This window comes from Carettochelys insculpta, chromosome 1, assembly GCF_033958435.1.
Source record: "Carettochelys insculpta isolate YL-2023 chromosome 1, ASM3395843v1, whole genome shotgun sequence".
Classification (NCBI taxonomy): Eukaryota; Metazoa; Chordata; order Testudines; family Carettochelyidae; genus Carettochelys; species Carettochelys insculpta.
In genome coordinates, this window is record NC_134137.1 from 236,654,313 (window position 1) to 236,667,799 (window position 13,487).

General features: G+C 43.6%; 1 protein-coding gene across 4 annotated transcripts in view; it reads left to right on the forward strand.

Moving 5' to 3' along the window:
- TEAD4 (TEA domain transcription factor 4) overlaps nucleotides 1-13,487 on the forward strand; it is a 72,726-nt gene that overhangs the window by 2,499 nt on the left and 56,740 nt on the right. The window contains exon 3 of one of the 4 annotated variants that reach the window (XM_075002763.1): nucleotides 7,706-7,762. The exons of the other annotated variants lie outside the window; for them this stretch is intronic. The gene's annotated coding sequence lies outside the window, so the exon portion shown is untranslated. The remainder of the gene's footprint in view (nucleotides 1-7,705; nucleotides 7,763-13,487) is intronic. 4 annotated transcript variants of the gene reach the window in all.

Genomic DNA, 13,487 nt, shown 5'->3' on the forward strand with positions numbered 1-13,487 from the left:
AGAGAGAAAAAGGGTTAGAACAAAGGATTCTGAGAATATGCTCTGTGATTTTTCTCTCTAAATTGCTTAACTTCAGTGTGAAGTTAGGGGCGGAATATATAGAGGACCAGGATGGGAGTTGAACAGTAAAGTGTTCACAGTAACTTCTGCCCAAGACACACAGTGTGTTCTCAATGATTGTTACAATTGTCTGCACAGCTTTTGTCCCTGGTTTTGTGTAAGTTTTTACATACAAAATTCAGGTGTGCTATTGATAAGGCTGTGTCTCTGAATTCTTGTCAGCCTCCAGGGGGAATTCAGAAAGTTAATTTATCTGTTCATAGAAATTATATCGTCCGACCCATCATCCATATCTTGGCAGGTGCGAGGCAATGCAGAATTGTTCCCTAAGCCCTATTTGATAGCGCTTTATCAGCTTGGGATTTTAAAATGCCAGGTGCGCGAACTTCTGCCGCTTCCCAGGAGAGGCTTTTCCGCACCCTGATGTGTATCACTGACATGGAAGTTTTTCCTATATTCAGCCTTCATTTCTTCTGTTTATGCCTCAGTGTGCCACACTAGGTTAATTCATCATTTGTTTCCATAGTGTTTACACCCTTTATGTACTTGTGAACAGTTATGCCCCTTTTAGCCCTCTTGTAACCAGCCTGTTTTTCCAATCTGTTCTCCTAAACTGGTTCTTCCAGACTAATGATCATTCGTGCTGCTCTTCACGGAATGCTCTCCAATTTGTTGTCACCCTCATGGTGCTGTGGATTGCAGAATTAGATGCAGTGTTTCAGGCATTATCATGCCAGGTCTGAGGAGAAGACAAGTGTCTCTTTGAGTGAAGCGTTGTCTGACAAAATGACACTGATCACTTATGCAGTCATACTGCCTTGCAAATTTATGTCTGATCTGTTCTGCATGCCCACTCTAGGGGCTCTTGAAACTGTGCTGCTCCCAAGGTTTTCCTCTCACGTTGTATGTTATGCCATTTTCCCCCGGCTTTATTGGCTTTTCATTTTCCACACAGAACCTTATTTTGCTTTTTTTGCCCTTGTTTGTTCCTAAGCTTCCTCGGCCCCAGTAAATTATCTCTGTTCACGGGTGTTTTGCACCCCTGATTTGGCATCATCTTCAAACTTCCTTAATATGATATTTATTTAGTCTTCCAAGTCATTAATTAAGATGTTATTTAAACCTAGACTAACACTGATCCTTGCACCTCTGCAACAGACACTGCTGCCTCCTGGATGCATTGTTGTTTGTCATTCCCCTTTGCTTTGCAACCTTTATGCCAATTTTCCATCCATGTCAGAGTTGCTGTCCAAGGCACTTTGAATTTATTTTCCAGTTATGATTTCCCGGAAGAGAAACAAATGCTTTCCTAAATCTAAATGTATTACATCCTCTGTGACATTCCTCTCATTTGCTAACTTTGTAACTCTGTCCCCACTCAAAAAACAATTCATTTTGTCAAGATTTACAGTGGACTTTGTAAACTCCTATTGTTTTGTTACTGATTCACTGCCGCTGATGGAGACATCTGTCTCTCTTGGCATCACTGTTGTGCTCAACACCATGATAAATGAGCACCTCGCATGTTACCCTTGGAGCCCAGCAAAGAGCATTATAAAAGTCCAGGATTCTGCCTGCATGGAGCTCCTTGCAGGGTTCTGAACAAGGTAATTACTTAATTTTCCCCTCCGTATTTTGGTCAACCACTTCCAGTGTTGATTTTTTTTGTTTGTTTGTTTTGTTTTTTAACGCCAGACAAAGTCAGAAATTTCCTATTAGGGAAGGGCAGTTTTTCTAGCGAAATGCCCCACAGATTGAAGCCTGGGCCTCATGCATTTAGTTCCCCTGTTCATATTTCATTTTTGATACCAATACCAGTAAATGGGTGTTGTATTCCATCCCCTGGGCTTTAGTGGAGATGGTGGGTAGAGCTGGGCATGTGTCTTCAGAGCTTCTGCTGTGCTGCTGTCATCAGGAAAATAAATTGGCTTTGTCCTCAGTGTTTCCCCTCAAAGAGTATGGGAACCATTAATGACAGATGTCCAGTCAGAGTCTAATCCCCAGTAACCAATGACTGCAGGGCAATAACTAAGGGAGTAAAGGTCAAGAGAGCACAGAGCACTGTAGAGTGAGAAGCGAGCGTGTGAGACAGCACAACTATGGAATGGTGCAGAAATAGGGATGATGTGATGGTGTGTGTCAGTCCATCCGGGCTGAAAATATCCCGGCCGGAGTTAGCCCCTGATAGAATACACTGATATTGTACCTTGTGCCTGGATGTACCTAGAATTTGCCAGATCTAAAGGGACACCCTCTATGTTAAATCTCATCTTTTTAAAACTGGAGCTAAAATAGTTTGAGATCCCACACCTGCCTCTGAATCCCCCTGCCAGTTTTTGTACATCTACAATATAATTTTCCTAATTTTTAGAAGAGCTTTCTCTTGCTCGCTCGCTCTCTCTCTCCCTCCCCTGTTGCTGTGTGAAGGACCCATACAAACAACAGAGGAAACTGATTATACAGAGGAAACAGTGAAAATGGCCAGATCACATCCACCAAGTAAGCTAACTGGAGAAACAAAGGCAAATAAGTATTTGTTTCTAATATCGCTCAGTCACAGATGTTACAGGTAGCCATAGGTAAAAGAAATTCAAACAAAAATATAAAGTTGACAGTGTCCCTTTAAGAACTTAGTTTTGCTTGGCAGGGGGCCCTTTGTGCCAATTAACCCTGCAGAAGGTATACAGCTGACCTTCCCTGGGTGAGGGGGGCTGGGAGATCAGAGAGACACGCTCAGGAGATAGTTTCCCAGGATATGGGAAGGAAATTTAACCTGTGCGTGGTTGTTTTCTTTCCCTTTCAATTGGTGCTACAGTTTGACCTCTGTGAGAGAGGCACCTGGTTTGGGATAAAGCTGAGAGAAGTCCTAGTGTCTTGTAAGGTTGTCTTTTTGCTTTCTCTGGCAGGCCTAATAAGACAGCTCCCTGGAAGAGGGCTGATTTTGTTACCTCTGCCCAGCTGGCCCAATTTTGGTCTCAGTTACACTGTATAAATCAGAAGTAGTTCCAGTGAAGCCAGTGGAAAGACGCTGGTATCAGACTGGGCTAGGCCCAGAATCAGGGCCAGAATGTCCTGTATCTGCTTGTTCTCCTCCTGTGAATTAATCTGATAATCTTTCATGACTCCTGGCCCTGTACTGCAATCCAATTGTGTCTGAGTGACAAGCTGGAAACATTGAGCTGCGAGTGCTGCCAAAGTGCACACCCCCAAAGTGGGCTCTGGGGACACTTTTTGGGTCACACAAACATTCCTGCCATCCCCAGGTGTTGCAGGTTGACTGTTATGTGACTCATCTGGTTCTCAGTCATTCTTTAGGCCAGTGGTTCTCAATCAGGGCCCTGATTTTAGGGCATCTGCCCAGCCCTGGGGCCCCAGGCAGACAGCTGGAGCCGCACAAGTTGCATGGTGCTGAAGCCAGAGCCCAAGCAACTTCACTTCACGGGACTCCTGTAACCTGGGGCCCCATGCGGTTGCCATGTTTTCTACCGCCGGCTCTGGCTTTTATAAGCCGAAAACCAGTTATTGTGGAACAGGTGGGCTGTGGCGTTTTCACAGCGCATTTGGGTGGGACACGGAAGGAAAATGGTTGAAAACCCCTGCCTTGGGCCTCAGTTCAGCAAAGTACTGAATGTCTTTCTGTAAGAGTGTGCTTAATTCCAACTGCAGTCTGTGGGCGTTAGGTACGTGCCTAAGGGCTTTATTGAATGGAGGCCTTATTTTAGATGATTGGAGGGGTCTGACGTAAAAATTTGCTTCTCTCTTGGGCCTGCTGAGAAGCAGTGACTGTGCTGGATGCTAGCTGCAGTGCTAATGTTGGGCAGGAGGGCAGGCAGGTTGTCACCAAAACAGGCAGTCAGATACCATGGGGTGATAGCCACATAATAAACTTTGACCGGGGGTCTGTAACTGAAATAGCAAGAAGAGCCATTTTTTTCAAATTCAGTTAGAAAACTCAGTAATTCAAGAGCTACAATGCGTTTGAATACAAGATGGTACTTAATAAATAACATAAAACCATACTTTTTGTCACCCCTATTTTAAGAACAGCACACACACAATTATTTGTATCAGTTAGGAAATTATTACCACCATCTTCCAGCCTTTACCTGCCTCAACTCAGAAACCTGCTCCCCCATCCTCAAGCTTACTCCCCAGCCCACAAACCTACCCCGCCATCCCCAGGTTTAACCCCACTCAGGCCCAAATGACCCCCTCATACCCAGGCTTAACCCATCTGAGCCCAAACCCACCCCCATACCTAGGCTTAACCCTGTGGAGCCACAAGTAGCTCCTTAAAGAGCCACATGCAGCTCCAGAGCCGCAGGTTGCTGACCCCTGACCTAGGCAAAATGGCAGTGTTTCTCAGATTATGTTCCGCGAAACACCGGTGTTCTGTGAACAACTCGCAGGTGTGCCACGAACGTCTGATGTGTTTTTGGTATTATACACCGATGGTATAAATTTCGTGTTATTAAAGCCAGATACAGCATTACTTCTTCATTGCAGTGATACCTGATTAATTTACTTCATTTCGTTTATGTTGCTGTTTCTGTGTGTGTGTGTGTGTGTGTGTGTGTGTGTGTGTGTGTGTGTGTGTGTGTAGTTTTGTTTTTCTTTTTTGTTGTTCTGACAACAATTTCTTTTAAGAAAATTTTCATAGGTGTTTTCGCAAAAAAATATTATTGTTTGGTGTTCCCTGGTTTCAGTATTTCTTAAACACAGGTCTAGGCAGTAATTAAACATCTGAAGCTGGCCTGAGTCTGCTAACTCGGACTCATGGGGCTCAAGTTACAGGGCTGCAAAATAGGTGTGGAAACATTTGAGTTCAGGCCAGATCCCGAACTTTGGGACCCTGGGGAGGGTCCCATAGTCTGGGCTTCAGCCTGAGCTCATACATTTACACAACAATCTTTAGCCTGAGACAGCTCAGCCAGGCTGTGCTGCAGGTTGTTTATTCCTGTGTAGACATACCCTGAGTCTGTATATTCAGAACTGCAGTCAGTGCTTCCGGCTGTGAGAGTCAATCCAAATTCAGTTGTTGGATGCTAGCTTCAGTCTGCAGTTGAATATTTTAGGCACCAGGGGTGGGATTTTCAGAAGCAGTGAGCTTTCCCATCTTAGGTCTGCTGAAGTTTTACTATTGGCTGAATGGGAGCTGAGTTACATCGATGCTGAGTGCTTCTGAAAACTAGACAAGAGACTGAGTGGCAGCATGGTGTATTGGTTACAGCACAGGACTGAGCTCTAGGAGACCTTGGTTCTGATTTTCAAAAGTGACAAGAGATTTTGGGCTCTGCAGTTTTTATGTACTGAGTGAGGCACTTTGCAGGCGCCTGACATTCAGAAAGTGTTGAGCAGCCATGCTGTGAAAATTAGACTCCCAGATGTCTCAGGCTGGGCATCCAAAATCAGTAGATATTTTGGAAAAGTTCGTCTTTGGTTTCTATCTGGGCTCCACCACCAACTCTGAGGCCATGTCTAGATTGTTGAGATCTGTCAGCAAAAGATACACAGATTGTGCAGCGCATTTGCATATCGTTTGCCAACAGTTCTGTTGGGAGAGGCTTTTCTGACGGTTGGCCCATCCCCATGGAGTCAAATGTCACAAAAATCCCCTCTGCCGAGACATCCCTTCTTCCGCGTTGAACAAGGTGTACAGGGATGTTGGCAGAATGCTCCGAACTGGCAGATCTCTGCCGACAGATCTGCAATCTGGACATGAGTTCTGTCAACAAAACTTCTGGCAACAGAAGTTTTGTTGACAGAAGCCTGCAGTCTAGACATAGCCTGAGTGGGCAAACCAGTTTGCTCTTTGTCTCTCCATGTGTTAAATGCAGATAGTGATATTTTCCTCACTGGTATTTACTTCTGCTGGCATCTTCAAGAGTTTTGAATTTCAGTGGATTTGGGTGTCAAACTACTGTGGCCTTCTTTGTCATTCTTGACCATCAGGGGACTTCATGAAGAATAAGCATGGGCAAAGCACTATGAATGACTTACTGTTTTATTACAATAGCTTTGCTCTAGAGAGACTAAAACCTTATATTAAGCATTTAAAGAGTGAATCTACAAGCTTCTCTACATATAAATGAACAATAATTCTAGTGCAGACAAGGACATTTTAGCTCTCGCTCATTTTACATTGCTATCATTCCTTCCACTTCAGTAGCATATTCCCCGTTCCCAGTGGTGTATGTGAGAGCAGAATCAAGCCCTGAGTCTACGTAAGCTCTTTCGAGTTCTGTGCTTTGTTCTCTCATCTTCCTGAGTGGTACTTACACTGGGTCATGCCAAAGGCTCCACATGCAATCTTATTGCATCCTGTTTGACTAAATGATAAGGGTCTGCACTGAGGGAAGTCCTCATCCCTTCTTGTTTTGATTTCTCTCTCTCTGCTCTGGAACCTGCATCCTCTCTCTGTTACGGAACAGGCTGAACTAGTGCTATCACTTAGAACTGTTGTTTTGCTTTACTGAGGAAGTCAGGTGCCGTGCACACAGCAGCTGCTGCAGGGACAGTCACTGTACCAAGAAAACTGCGTGTGTGTTTGGTCTTATGTTACTGACTGGGACCTCAGGCTTGCAAGCGATATGATCTCAAAGTAGCAGTGCTAGGAAAGACCTTTCCTTTACAATGCCGACTTGTCCAGGAGTGAGCCAGCCATCGTGCTGTGCCGTGAGGAGGAGGAACGACTCTACCAGTTTGCCAGACATGCATGACAGAAATCTCAGTTCTCTTACGGTTCCTGACTGCCTTGGGGCTACTCTGACCTTTTCCTGCTACTCAGCAGAGTCCACACTTCACCTCTGTTAGTGCCGTTGGAAGCTTTTTACAAGTCTAAATATGCCTGAATATCATCCAAGTGAGTGGGCTTCTGAATATTTCTCAAATGTCAACATCAGCAAAATTACCCTTCCCTGTATTGAAGCCTGTCAAGATTTGTAGCAACATACTTCCCACCAAGAATACAGGGATCAAGACCTGTCTCAGCAGCTGCACCTATTGAATGCTGATAGTGTGGTACAAGACACATACATTTCAAGACTCTCCCTGCTTCAAAGAGACTACAGTCCAAAGAACCCAGACACAGAGTAGACTGCATGTACTGGGAGTAACTAGGATGTACAAATACACCCTGTTGAGTTCTTGTGGACAGCAGGGAAGAATGGAGTTTTCAGGAGGAATTTGAATGAGGAGGATGGAAGCTGTTAGAATGGAAAGAGATGCATGGAAGAAGGTGCAATTGAGGGAGAAATGGATCAATGGGGCATTGTTGCTGGGGGAGCAGAGTGATCAGGGAAGAGACTAGGTTGGAGATGAAGGCTGAGGCAAACTTGTGCAAGGACTTGAAATCTAACCAAAGAATATAAACTTAGATGCTGATCTAGCTCCCAAAGAAAAATTCCCAGGGTGAAACTGAAGTCAGTGCCAACACCCTCTCACTGATTTCAGCAAGTCCTTACCCCAGAGAGCTCATTGACTCATGTTGATGTTTGCTGCCCTGTTCTTTTCCCCAGCAAACCTAAGCTAACCCCACATATTCTTGTAAATTTGCCTTCTCCATTTCCTGTAGTTTTTATTCTAATTTGTGTGCATCCCCTCCTAAAGAGACATTTCATTTATTGCATACATTCTTCTTTTTCAGAGTAATTCAGCCATAATTAGAGTGTCTCTTCGGGTTTCCAAGCCTCCTTCCACTCTGGTGAGTTTCAGTGCTCTTTCCCTCTGCACCTTACTAGTTAGATGTCTTAATTCCCCAACATATGCCTTCTTCGGATCAGAAGCTCTTGTATTCCTGCACTTTATGAACACGCTGCTTGCTTTGCTGATATCAAGTAATTAGTTGTTACTGCTTCCAAGTTCCCTATGATTCTCAGGCAGAGCCTCTCTCTGAGTATGAAGCAGCTGTGGAGTGCCATCTTCTCTGCCTGAGATCTTTACGCTGTGGGATGTTACTTGGCACTGATGCTGCCTTTGCAAGTTTTTTGTAGATGCCTGGTTGGATGGTATTTGTTACCCAACAGACCTGGATACAGTAGATAAAATCCTTGGGAAGAATGGCATTTCATGCTCAAGGTACCTTGAGAGTTCTCCCAGGGATTTTTCACTATTATTTTATTACAGTAATAACAAGAGGACCCATCCATGATTAATGTACCATTGTCCTGGGCACTGTACAGACACCTACCTAGCAAGTGACAGTCCCTCCTCTGAAGAGTTTGCAATCCAAATACTTAAGGCATACAGAGGGTGAGATGCGAAACTGGGGCATCTCTGTACCTCTCTAAGTTGCTACCAGAATCAGAACTAGAACCTTTGTCACCTGACTTCTAGGCCAGTGCCCTATCTGCCAGAGAACACTGCCTCTTGCTCCTGCACTGGTGTCCAGAAGGCATGTAGCAAGGGGTTTGTGCCTATCATATTGTGCCTGATACTGGTTTCCTGGCCAGGAGAGCGATTACACAAAGCAGCTCTAAGAAAGCTGAACAACTGCAGACAGCTGGTTGCAATTCTTCACAACCTCAGGAAAGTCTGATGTTGTGTTGAGTGGAGCAGCTGTCACAAACATTTCCGAGGAAGCTGCTACCCACAGTAATAACTTGGAGAACAGATATTAGGAAGCAGATGTGTCAGATTATGGATGCCCCCAGTGTCAATGAGGCCTCTGCTGAAGGGCCCTGGGCAGCTGTTTGTCCCTGCAGGAACTCTGAATCTTAATGAGATGCCAAGTGTGAGGAGGCAGAGAGCAAGCACTGAAATTACCAGTGCTCAGGAGAATGACTGAATGGAAGCTCCTGGATCTATAATGGTATTGTCCTGTTAGTTCTGAGTGCCCACAGAGCTGGTCATTAACATGAGGCAGTAGGGACAAGCTGCATCAAAGAAAAACGTAGGCATCAAGTGAGAAGGGAACAAATAGCAACTGAGCAGCACTGAGTGTGGCAGCAGTGAAGGTGGTGGTAGTGTGAGGTGCCAGCCTGTTGGATCTCTGCAAACATGGGTGGGACCCTTAAAACACATGCAGTCACCTCTCTCCAACAAAGGAGGGGAAGGTCTTTAGAAGCAAGGGTCAACTTGTGAGGTGGGACAGCGAATGAGAAAACAGGAAACAGAGTAAAGGTCAGTGGCTCAAAATGAGGACACCCAAAGGGGACAGTGAAAAGAGAATCCTGGATAGCACCTATTGCTCTAAGACAATCTAGGGAACCAGTCAAACAAACAAAAGCAAGCAGTCCCGTAATGCCTTAAAAACTAACAATTTTATTAATTAGGTAATGAGCTCTTGTGGGTAGGATGCACTTCTTGAGATTGGATGGTGCTCAAAGGCAGTTTTTTCAAAACTTTTTTGAACCACGGAACACCAAACAATAATATTTTTTATTCAGAACACTATGAACGTTTTCTTCAAAAAAAATTGTTGTCAGACCAAAAAAAAATAAAGAGAGGTAATCAGGTGTCATAGCAGTGAAGGAGTAGTGTCGTATCTGCTTTTAATAGCAGAACGTATATACCATCAGTGTATGTGATCAAAAAAGTGTCAGACTCTTGCAGCACACCTGTGAGTTGTTCATGGAACACCAGTATGCTGTGAAATGTAGTTTAAGAATCACTGCTCAAAGGAACTCTGCCTGGATACAACTGGACAACAACTAGATCAAGCAGTGTTTCCCACCCCACTGGATATTGCAGCTCATAGTACACAGAATTCATCCTTGAAACCTGGGCCAGTCTGCTCTAATGGAGTCTTTAGTCTGCTCAGGTCCTTGTCACTTGCAGCATAGATAGGGGCAGGAGAAAGGCCAAGTATGGGGCCTCTGTGGTCTCTCTAATATCTTCAGTCCAATGTGCTTGGAGAATGCAAGTCCAAGTATGTTTGGTGAGCACTACAGAGTCCACAGGCAAGGCTAAGCAATTCCCCTGGTGTAGCCTTATGCAGGTGAGTTGTTGAATTGTAGCTCCCTTCCTGAACAATGACTATTGAATTGGTAGTTGTTTCACACCCTTCTTGGGCATTGGCTATTCTCCTTGCTGTTGTCTCTGGGGAGCTAACATCTGGCTGATTCCCCAACTTACAGCACGTTGTAGTAACAGCCATACAACACAATCTCATAATTTCATATGCAGTAAAGATAGATGTAATAAAAAAATGACTTTCAGCCAATCGTAACCTTTCCACCGATACTTCATATTGCACACTTTATATGCAACATCACAGTACGTTCCAATGAATATGGAGGTTAGAGGGGCTCCTCCAAGGTACAGAATGTCACATAATAGTATAGGTTAAATATATGTAACATTTCTAATATAATATATAAATAAAATAATGTAATATAAAAACCAAAATGTGTTGAAATGATAAAGTTGAAATGGAACATTTTTACCTTATCTAAATGAAACATTTTGACACAGTCCAGAGGAAACAAGAAAGTCAGAACAATTAATTTACACTTTTTCCTGTCAAAAATTGCAGTAAAATGAACATTTTCCTGCAATTTGTTTTAATTGCAACAAAACTGATTTTTCTCATTCTGTTAAAATTTGTTTGATCAGTTGTACACTGCCTTCACTCCTGTTTTTCTTCATTTTCTTAAGTATTGTGTGTTTTTTCTGCTTTTGATCTGTATATACATACATTTGTGTATTTTAGTGTGCACACTGCATTCTTCTTCATGCATTATCCATCCTTCACATGATTGAGTTTGCCCGTGATCATCTCATAGACTTGAACTGAGTGGATCTTGAGGAAGATAAATTCCGCCTGTCAGTTTCAGGAATCTCTGCTATATTTTTATCATATGATAAAAGAGAAATCGCAACAATTCATTGTTTCTTAGCAAGCGCTAAATCAGACTTAACATTTCTAAATATATTTTAGATACAAGGTGGATAAACTTTTTTCCCTAAAAAAATTAATCAAACTTTTTTTTTCTATTTATTCATAAGAAAAGGAGGATTGATGTAAAAAAAGACATATCCTCTCTTGTTTTCCTGTGAGTGCATAACGCTTTCATGTTTGTACATTCACTGTCCTTTCTGTGAAAGTTCAAAAGCCTTCACACATTCCTGGCATTTTCTCTGGTTTTCAGTGTTAATAGTATTGATTTTTGGTTTACTCCTACGTTTTGCTCTGTGTAGTTTCTTTGCTGTGATCTTCATTTTGCTAGTAGTCAAGAAGTGGTCTGTATCATACTCAGTACCGTGGAATATGGGAGTGCCCTGCAATAAGTATAGGTCTTTCTTCCTGACAATAACAAGGTTTGATTGTTGTCAGTGGTATGATAATCAGCGTCACCAAGACACTTTGTGGCAAGCTTTTCCTGTAAAATGTGAATTTGTAATGTATATTTGGTTTTGGATGGAGAATTCAAGAATTTATTGGCCGTTCTCATTCATCTTGCCGATGCTAAAATGTCTTAGGACAGTGTAATCATGAGTTGTTACCTGCACCCATTCTTGCACTGGAGTCACCAAGGAGGAAAAGTTGCCCAGTGGATGGTGTTCTTTTGATGATTTGATGCAGAGTCAGAAAATGTATCCTCCTTGGGGCTAGATTTGAGTGTTGGTGCATGTTCAGAGCCAATTGTTTTCTGAAGTTTAAGTGAGATGATACGCTCTGACTTCCCACTCTTTCTCGGAACTGTGCCCACTTGTTGCTGACTGTGAAACTGATACCATGCAGATAATCTTCAGTGCTTCTATCTTGCCAAAAGAAGGTATAATTGTCCTCCCGGACAGAATCGGCACCTGCAAGTCTTGTTTCCTGACATGCTGCAAGGACAATATTGAGTTTGTTCAACTCATGGCCTATCAAGGCCCACTTCCATATCCTGCTTGTGTATTGAAAGTCATGATCATCTGCTAGTCCTGGGCAAATAGTCCTGACATTCCAGCTTCCAGGCCAGACAATTCGTGGTTACTGATTTTTGCCAGGTGCATGGTCCCATCTGCCTTTCAACTTCTGGTCTAGGCCTGCGCAACCAATGAGGTGGACAAACTGTGGCAGGTCAGCACCTAATTAAACAGGGGCTGCCTGGCTTCATGGTGGGTGGTACTTGGCCAAGGGGGTGTTGTGATTCATCCCACTATTGAAGATGCCTTCCTCTGTGCCAGTCAAGTGAGAGCTTATAACTAGAGTCCTACCAAAGTCACGCTCTGGTTTGTCAATTTCACAGCTGTAGGATTTTTTTAAATGGTAAATTTCATTATGTCAGATATTTAAGCCTGAAATTTCACTGTGTTTGAACTGTAGGGGTCCTGACTCAAAAGGAGTTGTGGGGGAGGGGAGGGATCACAAGGTTACTATCTGAGGGTTGCAATACTGCTACCCTTACATCTGCACAGCTACTGGCAGCAGCATTGCCTTCAGAGCTGGGCAGCTGGAGAGCAGTGGCTGTTGGCCAGGAGTCTAGCTCTGAAGGCAGAGCTACGCCAGCAGCTGCACAAAAGTAAGGATGGCATGGTATAGTGTTCACATGCTTACTTCTGTGCAGCTGCCTGCAGAGCTGGGCGTTTAGTCTGGCCAGCCAGCTCTGAAAGCAGTAGTACAGAAGTAAGGGCAACATGGGTATGGTATTACTGCTCTTCCTTCTGCACTACTGCTGGCAGAGTGCTGCTTTAAGAGTCTGCATGAGGCAATTTGTAGTCTAATGCGTTAAAACGGTCAGCATCAGTCTATAGGGATGAAGGTGTGTTAAAACCTCAATTTATATTGTGCCCACTTGGATTTTTCCATGTTAAAAACCTTAGTGTAGACAGACAGGGTCCTAGTCCAGGCTCCAGGGAGTAAGACGGCTTTTATATGAGAGAAAAGAGGTGCTAAAGCATGTGGTTTTTTTTTTCTTTTGCTACTCCTGACTCTCCCATGAGGCGACTTGATTCAAAGGACTCTCTCATTCCCCACTGGAAGAATCTCTTCGATATCTGAATAAGCTTCTGCAGAGCACCTGCCAATGTAATAGTCCACTGGTGATTGACATCTGGCACCGGGGCAGCTATTAGTCACCCATTTTTCATTCCCTTAAAGGCCTGGTCTCTGTTTTGGTTCAGTTCTCACTACAGTTTGGGTGTCATGTTGTTGTCAAGGGCAGAGTTTCAGTCGCCCCAGCGCCTTTATCTTCCTTCCCATTTTTTCTGTGGGGATGGGAGCACATGGTTAGCAGCCGGTCTCTTATGGGAAACAAAGCAATCCCCCTGAATAGAGTTCTAATTTAGAACAAATCTGTGGTCCCCCCTCCTCCCTCCACTCTTCAGCTTGGTATCTTTCAGTCTCCAGGCAACCAATAGATTAGTCATTTTATGTATATTACATTGTTGTTATTCTTTTATTATTATGTTATACCATTTTTTGTTTCAAAAGCTTTTGAGTCAGTTTTGGTGAATATTTAAGATGTAAAATGGGTGTGAATGTCACAAAGTTTTGTGGA